Below are 14,571 nucleotides of genomic sequence, written 5' to 3'. Positions count from 1 at the left end.
TAAAGATCCATTAGCTTCTGAGAAGACTGATTTCTTGATTATTGTTTATTTCTTGATTTTATTCATGGGGACCAACTCTGTGCTAACAGACCAATGATACAATTCTGCTGTTTTCTGTGTTGCCCATTTCCTTCTCCGCTCCTCACCTCCTCAAAGCTGTATTCAAAGCTATTACCCAGCTCCTCCTTATCCGCTCTGGTCTCTCCAAGGCCTGCCCTATGACAGGACTGAAGCTGAGTACCATCAAGAGAAACTTGGATGGCTCTTGTCCTGGTGCTCAGGGTGGATTTCTTACCTGCTCTGTGTAATGAAGTAGAGGAGAAGTTAATAACACCATGGATCATAGTGGCCAAGCAGACATAGCTGAGGTCACTGCTTGGGGACATAGCTCCACTACACTGGACAGGGGAAGGGCCTTCCTAAGTGGGACATTTCCTTGTGGTAAAGAGGTGAGTGGGATGGAGATTCCTTAAATAGCTCATCATTTTCATCAGGAATTATTTCCCTTTCCTGTCCTCCTCTGAGATCGGGGCCAAGCTTGGCCTCCAGCCTCCACAGTGCCCCTCCTGCTCCATCCCTGTTCAGAGTTCTCAAAATCTGCCAACCCCTGTCCTCTCTAGACCATGCTGATTTGAGCAGGTTCCTTTCTTTTATCCCCCACCTATACCACCCACAGCTCCCTGTGGTTCCATCAGGGTCCCACCAGTAGAGTGCCTGCCCTGCTCATGCTTATGAGAGAATGACCTCTGAGGACCAGACCAGTGCTGCCACCATGCAGGACCCATGGAGGATGATGCTGGCAGGGTTTCTCTCCAGCACACTGGACCCCATCTTTCACTTGGCAAGGCAGGACAACTCCCCACATTGAGCTCAGTGCCCTCTAATACATTCAGGGTCCATGGCCACCTGGTCCCTCAGAGCCTGATCCCTTCAGCCTGTCTCTCCTAGCCACTGCTGGTCTCTAGGCTAAGACTCCCTGATGCTCACGAAGATGATATCAGTGTTTCAAGTTCAAAAGAACAGAAAGCACAACTTTTTCATCACTCAGGAAACACATACTCATTGAGCAGTTACTGAGTGTCATGAACATTTTAAAAAGAGAATTCCCCTATCAAATGACAGCTTTAAATTGTTTGAAAGTTCTTTAATTGCATATATTTATGGTGTACAGCATGATAATCTGATGTATGCTTGCAAAGTGGAATGATTAAGCTAATTAATCACCTCATTTTTGTAGTAAGAACATTTGAAATTTATTCTCAGCAATTTTCAAATAGGCAATGTATTATAAATTATAGTCAGCATGCTGTGATGCATTAGATCTCAAAAAACGTATTCCTCCTGTCTAACTGAAGTCTGTACATTTTAATCAACATTTCCCAATTCTCCCTAACTCTCCATTCTTGGAAACCATTATTGTACTCTCTGCATCTAAAGTTCAATAGATTAGATTGTAAGAGAAATCGTGCAGTATTGTCTTTCTGTGCCAGTCTGGTTTTGCTTAGCATAATATACTCCAGGTTGATCCATGTTGTTCCTAGTGACAGAAATTCATTTTTTACAGGTGAATTGTATTACAATGTGAGAACTTGCCACATTTTCTTTATCCACCATTCATTGATAGACACAGGCTGTTACCAGGCTATAATGAATAGTGCTACAAGGAACATGGGAGTCTAGTTACCTATTCATCATTCTGATATCAAATACTTTGAGTACTTACCCAAAAGTGGGATTATTGGACTATATGTTAGTCCTGTTTTTAGTTTTTCAAAGAACCTTCATTCAGTTTTCCATGAGTATACCAACTTCAATTCCCACCAACAGTGTACATGGATTCCTTCTTCTCTACATTGCCACCAACAGTTGCTATCTTTCATCTTTTTGATAATAAGCATTCAGCTGGTGGAAGGTGATATCTCACTGTGGTTTTAGTTCACATATATCTGATGATTAGTGACATGGTTGTCTCTTCTTTCTTGTGGTACAGCTGTTTGAACACAGAGCCTCATATTTGCTAGGCAGGAGCTCTGTCCCTTGAGCCATACCCCCAGCACTTTTGGCTTTAGTTATTTTTCAGATGAGGTTTTGCATTTTTGCCCTGGGGCTGGATCAGACTATAATTCTCCTTCTAGCCAAGACCACAGGCACATGCCACCATGCCAGGCTTATTGGTTGAGTTGGAGCCTCATTATTTTGCCCTAGCTGGCCTCAAACCATGATCCTTTCTACCTTTGCCTCTCAAGTAGCAGGTGTGAGCCACAGTGCCCAGCTGTGTCTTCTTTTAAGAAAACCCTTGGCTCATTTTTAAAAGGGTTGTTTATATTCTTGTCACTAGGTGTTTAAGTTCAAGAGATTGTGTATATTATCCTTATCAAATGTAGCTTTCAAACATTTTGTCCCAATTCATACACGGTGTCTCCACTCCATTGTTTCCTTTTCTGTGTAAAAGTTTTTTAACTTGATGAGATCCTGTTTACCTATTTTTACTTTTTATATCTGAGCTTTTGGGATAAAATCCAAACACTCATGGCTAAGACCAATGTCATGTAGCTTCCCCCTAGGTTTTTTCTACCCATTATACAATTTTAGATTCTTCTTTTGCTCCTCTCCTACTTTACTGTAATAGTATTTTCTGTATATATACACTCTTTGTCTCTGCACAGGTCTTTACTAAAAGACTATTTTGTCTGATAAAACATAGCTCCACCTATTTCTTTCTGTTTCTATTTGCATGGGATATCCTTTCCTTTTCCTTCACTTTCAGTCTGAGTGTCCTTAAAAGTAAAGTTTGGGCAGGTGTCAGTGGCTCACGCCTATAATCCTAGCTACTCAGGAGGCAGAGATCAGGAGGATCTCAGTTTGAAGCCAGCCCAGGGAAATAGTTTTGTGACACCCCATGTCAAAAAAACCCATCACAAAAAAAGGACTGTGAAGTGGCTCAAGGTGTAGAACCAGAGTTCAAAACCCAGTACTGCAAAAAAAAATGTAAAGTTAGTCTCTTACAGATTGCATTCAGTTCAATCTGTTTTATTATTCATCTGTCATCTTTTTAACTGAAGAGTTTCATCCATTTAAAGCAAATGTTGATAGGAAAGAACTTATGACTGCCATTTGGTAATTTTTTCTGGTCATTTTGTAACTTTATTTGAAGACAGATATGTTGCACCACCTTGTTTTCAGGATGAAGTTTTGTATGATATGTTTATTATCTGACAGTCTAATCCTCTCCCTTATTTCTGCTCCTATCTTGTATATAGTTATTTTCCTACTATTCTTGCATGCCTGTTTTCAACATGAATCTTAGAAATTGTCTAAAACTTGTGTAACACTAGGAGGAAACCTTGCTGGTCTTTTTCTTGATATTACATTATGTCTGTATAGTAGATTGTGGCTTAATGGTATAGATCCATCCTATCCACGAATTCTTAATATCTTTCTATTTATCAAGTCTACTTATTTGTTTTGAGAAGTATTATAAAGCTTTTCTTAATAGGTTTTCCACAATTCTAGAAGAGCTTTTGCTAAGCATCTTATCCGTTTTTGCTATTGTAACAGATTTTCTTTTTGAATATATTCTCAAAAAAGCTAGTTGGTTTTTGTATATGTGATGACTATGGATTTTCTTTTAGTTTTGAAACATTCTCAATCTTACAGACAAGTTGCAGGTGACATAAGAACAAACATAGAATTTTTAAACTTATTGAAATCACCACAAGAAGAGTATTAAGGTGGAAAGGAGAAAATAGAAGGGATGAACCAATTCAAGTAATGATACATATCTATGGAAATCTCATGATGAAAACTCACGGTATAGCTATCTTCAACAAACAAAATGTCTTTTTTCAAAGCGGAGAACAAGAAGGTAAAACAGGTCCTGTCTATGGTTGGTACCAGTAAGGGGGAAATATAAGGAAAGCGTGTAGGGGGTGAATATTGTGGAAATATTGTGTACTCATGTATGAAAATGAAAAAATGAGACCTGCTGAAACTCCTTCAGGAATGGTGGAAGGAAGGATAAAGGATAATGATGAAGGGAGTGAATTCAGCTATGATATATATATATAAGCACTTCTGGAAATACCACATGTACCCACAGTATAAAGTTCCTTCTAAAAAAATAAACGAACAAAAAAACTTTTTTTTTTCAAAAACCAAGAGCAGGAAGTTAAAAACAGTTCCTGTCTGGGTGTTTGGCACCAGTGGGAGGGAGGAGGCATAAGGAAAGGGTGTAGGAAGGTGAAGATGGTAGAAACATTACGTACTCATGTATGCAAATGGAAAACTGAGACATGTTGAAACTATGCCAGGAACTGAGGGAGAAGGGACAAGCAAGAATGATGGAGAAGGTGAATTCAGTTATGATATATTGTAAGAACTTTTGTAAATGTCACAATGCATCCTCAGTAAAATAATAATAAAAGATAAAAATTACAAAAATTTAAAAAATGTTCTACCATTTGCCAAATAATTCAATGTTTAATTCTAACAAACAAGGACACTCGTACATAAGCATAGTATCTCCGATCAAATTCAGGAAATTAATATCACTACTGTCACTACCCTTTAATCCCCAGACAGTGAGAAACCTGGTTAATTAGCCTTAATATGTACTTGATTTATTCATTGCAACAGAGATTTATATAGCAAGTCTTTCATCACTACCAGCCCTGGTTTCCTATCCTGACCCTCCATAGCAGGCAGCAAGTTCATGCCAAAGCCTGCCTCACCTTATCCACACTGCCTGACAATTTACACGAGAGTGTCCCCTCCATAGAGGCTCCTGTCACCCTACTAGAGCTGTGTTTCCACTTACAGACCAGCCTCTTGCATGAACATCTTCCTCATCGTGATTGAGCTTCCACTTTCTTTTTTTTTTCATTTTTCTTTTATTATTCATATGTGCATACAAGGCTTGGTTCATTTCTCCCCCCTGCCCCCACCCCCTCCCTTACCACCCACTCCGCCCCCTCCCTCTCCCCCCCCCAATACCCAGCAGAAACTATTTTGCCCTTATTTCTAATTTTGTTGTAGAGAGAGTATAAGCAATAATAGGAAGGAACAAGGGGTTTTGCTGGTTGAGATAACGATAGGTATACAGGGCATTGACTCACTTTGATTTCCTGTGCGTGGGTGTTACCTTCTAGGTTAATTCTTTTTGATCTAACCTTTTCTCTAGTACCTGTTCCCCTTTTCCTATTGGCCTCAGTTGCTTTAAGGTATCTGCTTTAGTTTCTCTGCGTTAAGGGCAACAAATGCTAGCTAGTTTTTTAGGTGTCTTACCTATCCTCACCCCTCCCTTGTGTGCTCTCACTTTTATCGTGTGCTCATAGTCCAATCCCCTTGTTGTGTTTGCCCTTGATCTAATGTCCACATATGAGGGAGAACATACGATTTTTGGTCTTTTGGGCCAGGCTAACCTCACTCAGAATGATGTTCTCCAACTCCATCCATTTACCAGCGAATGATAACATTTCGTTCTTCTTCATGGCTGCATAAAATTCCATTGTGCATAGATACCACATTTTCTTAATCCATTCGTCAGTGCTGGGGCATCTTGGCTGTTTCCATAACTTGGCTATTGCGAATAGTGCCGCAATAAACATGGATGTGCAGGTGCCTCTGGAGTAACAGTCTTTTGGGTATATCCCCAAGAGTGGTATTACTGGATCAAATGGTAGATCGATGTCCAGCTTTTTAAGTAGCCTCCAAATTATTTTCCAGAGTGGTTGCACTAGTCTACATTCCCACCAACAGTGTAAGAGGGTTCCTTTTTCCCTGCATCCTCGCCAACACCTGTTGTTGGTGGTGTTGCTGATGATGGCTATTCTAACAGGGGTGAGGTGGAATCTTATCGTGGTTTTAATTTGCATTTCCTTTATTGCTAGAGATGGTGAGCAATTTTTCATGTATTTTCTGGCCATTTGAATTTCTTCTTTTGAGAAAGTTCTGTTTAGTTCACGTGCCCATTTCTTTATTGGTTCATTAGTTTTGGGAGAATTTAGTTTTTTAAGTTCCCTGTATATTCTGGTTATCAGTCCTTTGTCTGATGTATAGTTGGCAAATATTTTCTCCCACTCTGTGTGTGGTCTCTTCAGTTTAGAGACCATTTCTTTTGAGGAACAGAAGCTTTTTAGTTTTATGAGGTCCCATTTATCTATGCTATCTCTTAGTTGCTGTGCTGCTGGGGTTTCATTGAGAAAGTTCTTACCTATACCTACTAACTCCAGAGTATTTCCTACTCTTTCTTGTATCAACTTAAGAGTTTGGGGTCTGATATTAAGATCCTTGATCCATTTTGAGTTAATCTTGGTATAGGGTGATATACATGGATCTAGTTTCAGTTTTTTGCAGACTGCTAACCAGTTTTCCCAGCAGATTTGTTGAAGAGGCTGTCTTTTCTCCATCGTATATTTTTAGCACCTTTGTCAAAGATAAGTTGGTTATAATTGTGTGGCTTCATTTCTGGTCTCTATTCTGTTCCACTGGTCTTCATGTCTGTTTTTTTGTCAGTACCATGCTGTTTTTATTGTTATTGCTTTGTAATATAGTTTGAAGTCGGGTATCGTGATACCTCCAGCATTGTTCTTTTGACTGAGTATTGCCTTGGCTATTCGTGGCCTCTTGTGTTTCCATATAAATTTAACAGTAGATTTTTCAATCTTTTTAATGAATGTCCTTGGAATTTTGATGGGACTTGAATTAAACATGTAGATTACTTTTGGGAGTATAGACATTTTTACTATGTTGATTCTACCAATCTATGACCATGGGAGATATCTCCATTTTCTATAGTCTTCCTCAATCTCTTTCTTCAGAAGTTTATAGTTTTCCTTGTAGAGGTCGTTCACATCCTTTGTTAGATTTACACCTAGGTATTTGATTTTATTTGAGGCTATTGTAAATGGAATTGTTTTCATATATTCTTTTTTCAGTTTGTTCATTATTAGTGTATAGAAATGTTAATGATTTTTCTGTGTTGATTTTATATCCTGCTACCTTGCTATAGATGTTGATGGTGTCTAGAAGCATCTGAGTAGAGTTTTTTGGGTCTTTAAGGTATAGGATCATGTCATCTGTAAATAGGGATATTTTGACAGTTTCTTTACCTTTTTGTATTCCTTTTATTCCTTCTTCTTGCCTAATTGCTCTGGCTAAGAATTCCCATACTATGTTGAATAGGAGTGGAGATAGTGGGCGTCCTTGTCTGGTTCCTGCTTTTAGAGGGAATGTTTTCAGTTTTTCTCCGTTAAGTATAATGCTGGCTATAGGTTTGTCATATATAGCTTTTATAATGTTGAGGTACTTTCCTTCTATTCCTGGTTTTCTTAGAGCTTTTATCATGAAATGGTGTGGGATCTTATCAAAGGCTTTTTCTGCATCTATTGAGATGATCAAGTGGTTTTTGTCTTTGCTTCTGTTAATGTGGTTTATTACATTTATTGATTTTAATAAGTTAAACCACCCCTGCATTCCTGTAATGAAGCCTACTTGGTCGTGGTGAATAATCTTTTTGGTGTGTTGTTGAATTCAGTTTGCCATTATTTTGTTGAGGATTTTTGCATCAATGTTCATTAAGGAGATTGTCCTATAGTTCTCCATTTTGGAGGTGTCTTTGCCTGGTTTTGGGATAAGTGTAATATTGGCTTCATAAAATGTGTTAGGCAGTTTTCCTTCCCTTTCTATTTCATGGAACAGTTTAAGGAGGGTTGGTATCAATTCTTCTTTAAAGGTCTGATAGAATTCAGCAGAGAATCCATCAGATCCTGGACTTTTCTTTTTGGGGAGACTCTTGATTGCTCCTTCAATTTCTTTTTGTGTTGTAGATCTATTCAGGTGATTAATATCCTCTTGGTTCAGTTTTGGATGATCATATGTGTCTAGAAATCTGTCCATTTCTTTAAGATTTTTGAATTTGTTTGAATATAGGTTCTTGAAGTAGTCTCTGATGATTTCCTGGACTTCCATGGCATTTGTTGTTATCTCCCCTTTTGCATTCCTGATTCTACTAATTTGGGTTTTTTCTCTCCTCATTTTAGTCAGGTTTGCCAGGGGTCTGTTGATCTTGTTTATTTTTTCAAAGAACCAACTTTTTGTTTCATTAATTCTTTGTATGGTTTTTGGTTTCTATTTCACTGATTTCAGCTCTTATTTTTATTATTTCTCTCCTATTTGTTTTGGGACTTGCTTGTTCTTGTTTTACTAGGAGTTTGAGATGTGTCATAAGGTCATTGATTTGGGATCTTTCAATCTTTTTAATATATGCACTCATGGCTATAAACTTTCCTCTCAGGACTGCCTTTGCTGTGTCCCATAGGTTCCGGTAGGTTGTGTTTTCATTTTCATTGACTTCCAGGAACTTTTTAATTTCCCCTTTTATTTCATCAGTGACCCATTGTTCATTAAGTAATGAGTTATTCAGTTTCCAGCTGTTTGCATGTTTTTTGTCTTTACTTTTGTTGTTGAGTTCTAGTTTTATTGCACAGTGATCAGATAGTATGCACAGTATAATTTCTATTTTCTTATATTTGCTGAGGCTTGCTTTGTGTCCTAGAATATGATCTATTTTTGAGAAGGTTCCATGGGCTGCTGAAAAGAATGTATATTGTGTAGAAGTTGGATGAAATGTTCTGTAGTCATCAAGTAGGTCCATTTGATCTATTGTATATTTTAGATCTTGGATTTCTTTATTGATTTTTCCTTTGGATTACCTACCTATTGATGATAATGAGGTGTTAAAGTCTCTCACGACCACTGTGTTGGAGTTAATATATGCTTTTAGGTCTTTCAGGGTATGTTTGATGAAATTGGGTGCATTGACACTGGGTGCATATAGGTTGATAATTGTTATTTCCTTTTGGTCTATTTCCCCTTTTATTAGTATGGAATGTCCTTCTTTATCTCATTTGATCAATGTAGGTTTGAAGTCTACTTTGTCAGAGATATGTATTGCTACTCCTGCCTGTTTTCGGGGGCCATTGTCTTGGTAAATCTTCTTCCATCCTTTCATCCTGAGCCTATGCTTATTTCTATCGGTGAGATGGGTTCTCCTGTAAGCAATAAATTGTTGGATCTTCCTTTTTAATCCATTTCATCAAGCAGTGCCTTTTGATGGGTGAATTAAGTCTGTTAACATTAACTGTTAGTACTGATAGGTATGTGGTGATTCTTGTCATTTAGTTGTCTTAGTTGTTGGAAGGTTTGATTGTGTGTATCTAAGTTGAGGTTGCTCTCTACTTTCTTTCTTTTTCTTTTCCTATAGTTTGGTGCTGCCTGTCCTTTCATGGTTAAGTTGGGTTTCACTTTCTGTGTGCAGAATCCCTTGAAGAATCTTTTGTAGTGTGGCTTTGTGGTCACATATTGTTTTAGTTTCTGCTTATCATGGAAGACTTTTATTGCTCCATCTATTTTGAATGATAATTTTGCTGGGTAGAGTATCCTGGGGTTGAAGTTATTTTCATTCAATGCTAGGAAGATCTCACCCTACGCTCTTCTAGTTTTAATTTTTCAGTTGAGAAGTCTGCTGTGATTTTGATGGGTTTAGCTTTGTTTTTTCTCTCTTACAGCCTTCAATATTCTTTCCCTAGTTTCTGTACTTGTTGTTTTACTGATAACATGTCGTGGGGTAGTTTTATTTTGATCTGGTCTGTTTGGTGTCCTGGATGCCTCTTGCATCTGTATGAGAATATATTTCTCTATTTTTGGGAAATTTTCTATTATTATTTTGTGGAATATATTACGCATTCCCTTTACTTACACCTCTTCTCCTTCTTCAATGCCCATGATTCTCAAGTTTGGTCTATTGATGGAGTCGGTGATTTCTTGCATTTTCTTTTCTCAGGTCTTGAGTTGTTTAATAGTTCTTCAGTTTTTCCTTTAATTACCATTTCTTCTTCAAGTTCTGAGATTCTGTCTTCTGTTTGTTCTATTCTGCTGGATTGGCATTCTGTTTTGTTTTGCAATTCTGTTTCGTTATTTTTTCTGAGGTTTTCCATATCCTGGGTCGTTCCTCTTTAATGTTGTTTGTTTTCATCCTGAGTTCATTTATGTCTTTATTAATCGTGTTCTTTGTTTCACTTTGGTGTTTATACTGTGCTTCTATGATTTCCTTTATTTCTTCTTTTGCTTTTGCAAATTCTCTATTTTTGTTGTCTTGGAATTTCTTGAGTGTCTCCTGTACAGTTTTGTTGACCCTATCCAGTATCATCTCTATAAAATTCTCATTGATTACCTGTAGTATGTCCTCTTTTAAATTATTCTTGTGGGATTCATTGGATTCTTGGCATAGTTTATCTTCATTTGGTTGGAGTTGGGATCTGAGTATCTGTTTTCTTCATTTCCCTCTGGTTCCTATACAAATTTTTTGCTGTTGGGAAACTGGTTTCCCTGTTCTTTCTGTCTTCCCATCATGGCCCTTAGTGTTGTTGTTGTCCTTGTACTGTGTGCAATTAAGTATTTTCTGGCTGTAATAATAGCACCAGTGATATTTAGAATGGAAGGGTTAGAGGGAATGGAAAGCAAAGAAGTTAAAGCAAAGGGAAAAACAAATAATCAAGTAGAAAAAAACAATAAAAGTTTCAAAGATATAAACAGGGAGAGTCAGTGTACTAATCAACCATAAGCTAAAAAGGCATTAGAGAGACAGAGAGGATTGAAAATAAAAAATAAAAAGAATAAAGATAAGAATGAAAATAAAAAATAACAAAATGAAAAAAAATATATAAAATAAAATAAAATAAAATAAAAAATAAAACCCTCCAAGTTCAAATGCAATGAAGTTTCAGTCTTAATAATTTTGGTGTTCATCCCTCAGCCTCCAATCCTGGAGATGGTGCCTCAGATGTTGTTCTGTAGTTGTCTCATCAAAGGGATAACATAAAATAGAACAAAACTGCACCAAAAAAAAAGCCCACAAAGTGTCCCAAGTTCAAATGCAATACAGTTTCAGTAAGTTTTTCAGCATGCAGGTGTAGTTCGGTTGTTTTCTCATCAAAGGTATGGAGAAAGGGAAAAAAAAGAGTCTGGAGACAGTTCTGAGAATAGTATCTGCAGCTGTGGCTTGCCTGCCCACTGCTGTCAGCCTGCTGTTGCTGGAGGCATTATTTATGCAGTTCTCAGGGGTGAGCTTAGCACTCATCTGGCCCCACAGGCCTTGTTTACTCAGAGTTCTCCTGTGTGTGATGCCACTGCTACAAGCTTTCCCCTTTCCAAGCACACTGGGGGAAGTGACACTGCACCCACTTTGTCAGGCCGGCGTGTTTATTTACAGTTCACGTGAGAGGTAAGTCTCCCCCCTCTCTTGTGGAGTTTTCCTCCCTCCGCCACTGTCACAAGCTTTCCCGCTCCTGGTTGCTGGGTGCGCGCCCCCCTCTCACCGGAGAGTCTCCAGCCAGGCCTGGCTTGTTCATTTACATTTCCGGGAGGGATTCTCCTCCCCCCTCTTTGGTGCTCAGGGTGCTCCACCCTCTCTGCTATGTGTCTTTATTGTTCTTATTGTTTATTAATAGTTTCTATTTTTTCACCTTGTGGGGGATGGTCTGACCAGATTCTTATGTTGATTTGGCCCACAGTTGTCTGTGGGAGTACCATGTACCACTTAGCTCACCTTGTGGTCTGCATATTCCCAAGCCATCTGGGAATTCACATCAAGCATGGGAGACTGGCAGTGGTCTGGGGGCCCTCCTGGTTTCTCCCTTTAATGTGAAGTGGAGATTCTCTGCACAGGCTGGAAGTGTGGAGTGTTCAAAATTTGCCTCTTCTTGGTGGCCTTGCCTGCAAGGTGTGTCTCCAGCGTGTCTCCAAGATTTCACTTTAGGAGGCACGCTTTCTGCTTCCTCCTTCTAGCTGCCATCTTGGAAAATCCCTAATGGATTTTTAAAAATGAGATCCTTCAAACTGCAGGGACACAATTGAGGTGTCTCCAGATTCTGCCCTTCATCCATCCTGCCTTCATCTTCACTGGTGCAGAGGCCAAAAGAACATGGAGTAGAGCAGAGGCCTTGGATCTGGGTTTGAAATCCACAAAAATCAAAATCATCTTTCAAGTGTGTTATCACAGCACACCTTAGAATAGGAAGTTATGGGATCCCAAATGAACCAAGACTTCCTCTACCTGCTTGTGCTTAGTAGAGCTCCCTCCTGGAAGGCAGGTGGAAGATGGTGAGAAAGGCAGGAAATGTGAGCAGGCTCATCTTGATTTGACTTGTCTATTTTGCACACAAATTCAGATACCAAAAAAATGCCACATATTCCTAAAATCTAACTGGGTGCAACTATAAGCCTATGCTGGTCTGCAATTTGATCATAGTTAGTGCTGAGGCTTGGCCCTACCCAAAATCAAGCCAAGTTATGTAGTTTACATGGTACCTGAAAAATGGAGGAAAATCATGTTCAATGTCTGTAAAGATTGCTAAGTGTAGTGCCAGCCTAGCCAGACACATACAAAGACACAGCCCTGGGAGACCTCAGCCAATCCGGATACTGCTGCATAGTGAGGCCTGAACTTCAGACAAGAGTCAAAGCTTCCATCTTCCTTCAAATCACAGCTTTTTAACTTAGGAGAAGTGTGTGTGTGTGTGTGTGTGTGTGTGTGTGTGTGTGTGTGTGTGTGTGTGTGTATGGTGATCATGGTATCCTCAAAAGACTGTCTCATCATCTTTTTTCTCTTAAAAGGCAATTAGGGAGGAACACCTGAAAGCACACAGTTCTGGTTCTGACCCTGAAAGCAAACCAATGAGGCAGAAATAAAAGAACTTTGTTTTCTGCATAGAACAGACAGAACAAAATGAAAACAGAAAACAATCATGTACTTTAAAAGGTCACAAGTTTATTACATACATTTTCAGCTTAGGTGTTGCATCTATTTATAGGAAACAGACTTTTTTGCTACAATGTATGAAAAGAATAAGTGTCATAGACACAAATTCTCCTTTAACATTAAAAGCTGGAATGTCTGACCCAACATCATACTGCCACAGAGCCAGCATGGGTACCAGACCTTCCAATATCTGAGTCAGCACCCTTTCCGTCAGACAGCAATCATCCTGTCCTCTTCCTCAGGGCTGGAGGTCTTCAAGAACATCTGACATCCACCCCATGGTGGGTGTCCAGCCTCCTGGCTGTGCTCAGGAAGCTCCCTGGAGAGGATGCTCCCAGGCTCACCAGTAATCTGCCCTCTGGCAATGGTTTCTGGTGACCTTCATGGCATACTGAGAAGTTCCAAGTTTGTCAGGATCCCATTCTCCCCTACTTTGGCACTAATTGGGTGAGTTACTTAACATGTTCCCTAGCTCACAGGTAAGGGTTCATCTAAAATATTAGGTAAAAAATGTCTCCCCACCCACATGATCTGGGGAACTGCTTTTCTGACCCTGTGATCTCAGCTCTGGCCACAATCAGATCCTTGACCTGACCAAAAATGGCAAACTGGATTGCGGTATTTTCCTAGCTCCTAACTTCAAAGATGTGAAGTGAACTGGCTTAGCAAATGTGTCTAGCACACCACACATAACTGCTGGTGACATAACTTGTTGGTGACCCAGATCAGTTACCTTAGGATGTCATTTACATCAGCCAGCACAAGAGGGCTGCTGGAACAGACACGAAACCACCAAGCTGAGATACTCAGGAAAATCCTGCATCAGATGAGTAAGGGATCATCACGACCAAAGCTCACCAAACAAATAAGATGGACTTTCAGGAATAAATCTGCAAAATTAAAAAGAAAAAGAGGAAAGAAAAATTAAATGTGATATGTTTTTAACTTTCCTTCAGAGCCAATGAGTTCAGGGTTCCTTCCATCATTACAGAAGGTAAAAGTGCAGAAAAGACAAGATGGGTGGGAAAGAGTGAAGAGGGAGGACTGGAGCCCCACAGAATGGACTGCTCCCCTCAGAATGGTGAGGCAATAATGAAAGAAAAGGAGAGTTCTGAGTAAATTGATTAAGGATCTACCTAATTGCAGACACAGGATCCAGGCCTGGAGCATAAGGGTGGTCAGAGACACCACTTGTGTAGATGTTATTTTCCCTGCACCACATTACGCTGTCCACCTATGGCCTGAGCTACACCTGTGTGTCCAGGTGTCCAAGCATTTCTCAGCTTTTCTGATTCAAGATATTTTCTGAAACTAGAGGCTTTTATTGTGGCCAAGAAAAGGCTCAGCCCTGAAAGCAGAAGAGCAAATGAATTCATCCAACGGGGGATGGAATCCATGGGCAAATTTCCCAGCCTCCTGAACTGCAAAAGGACAATACCAACATCCATTCTATGTGGACCCTCAAAGAGCCAAACCTCCCAGCAGTACTAGCTTCCTGACACCCACAGCAATAAACTGCCCTGTGATGTACTCTCAGTTAGCTCTCCTTCCCCTGTCTCATTCTTCCTTCTATTTCCCTCCAGTCCCATCAACCTACTCAAATGACCTGCCTCTAACTAAAGCCTTGTCTCAGGATTGGATTTTTGAGTGGAAAATCAATCTAAGTCATTTTTGGATTGCATTGACTAGTGTAATCCCACAATTTGAGCCCACCCTGAACTTGTGAATATGAGGTTATTTGAAAGTAGAGCCAT

Source organism: Castor canadensis, chromosome 3 (genome assembly GCF_047511655.1).
Source record: "Castor canadensis chromosome 3, mCasCan1.hap1v2, whole genome shotgun sequence".
In the NCBI taxonomy this organism is placed as follows: Eukaryota; Metazoa; Chordata; class Mammalia; order Rodentia; family Castoridae; genus Castor; species Castor canadensis.
The sequence above is the reverse complement of the archived record's forward strand: the minus strand, read 5'-3'. Positions refer to the sequence as shown.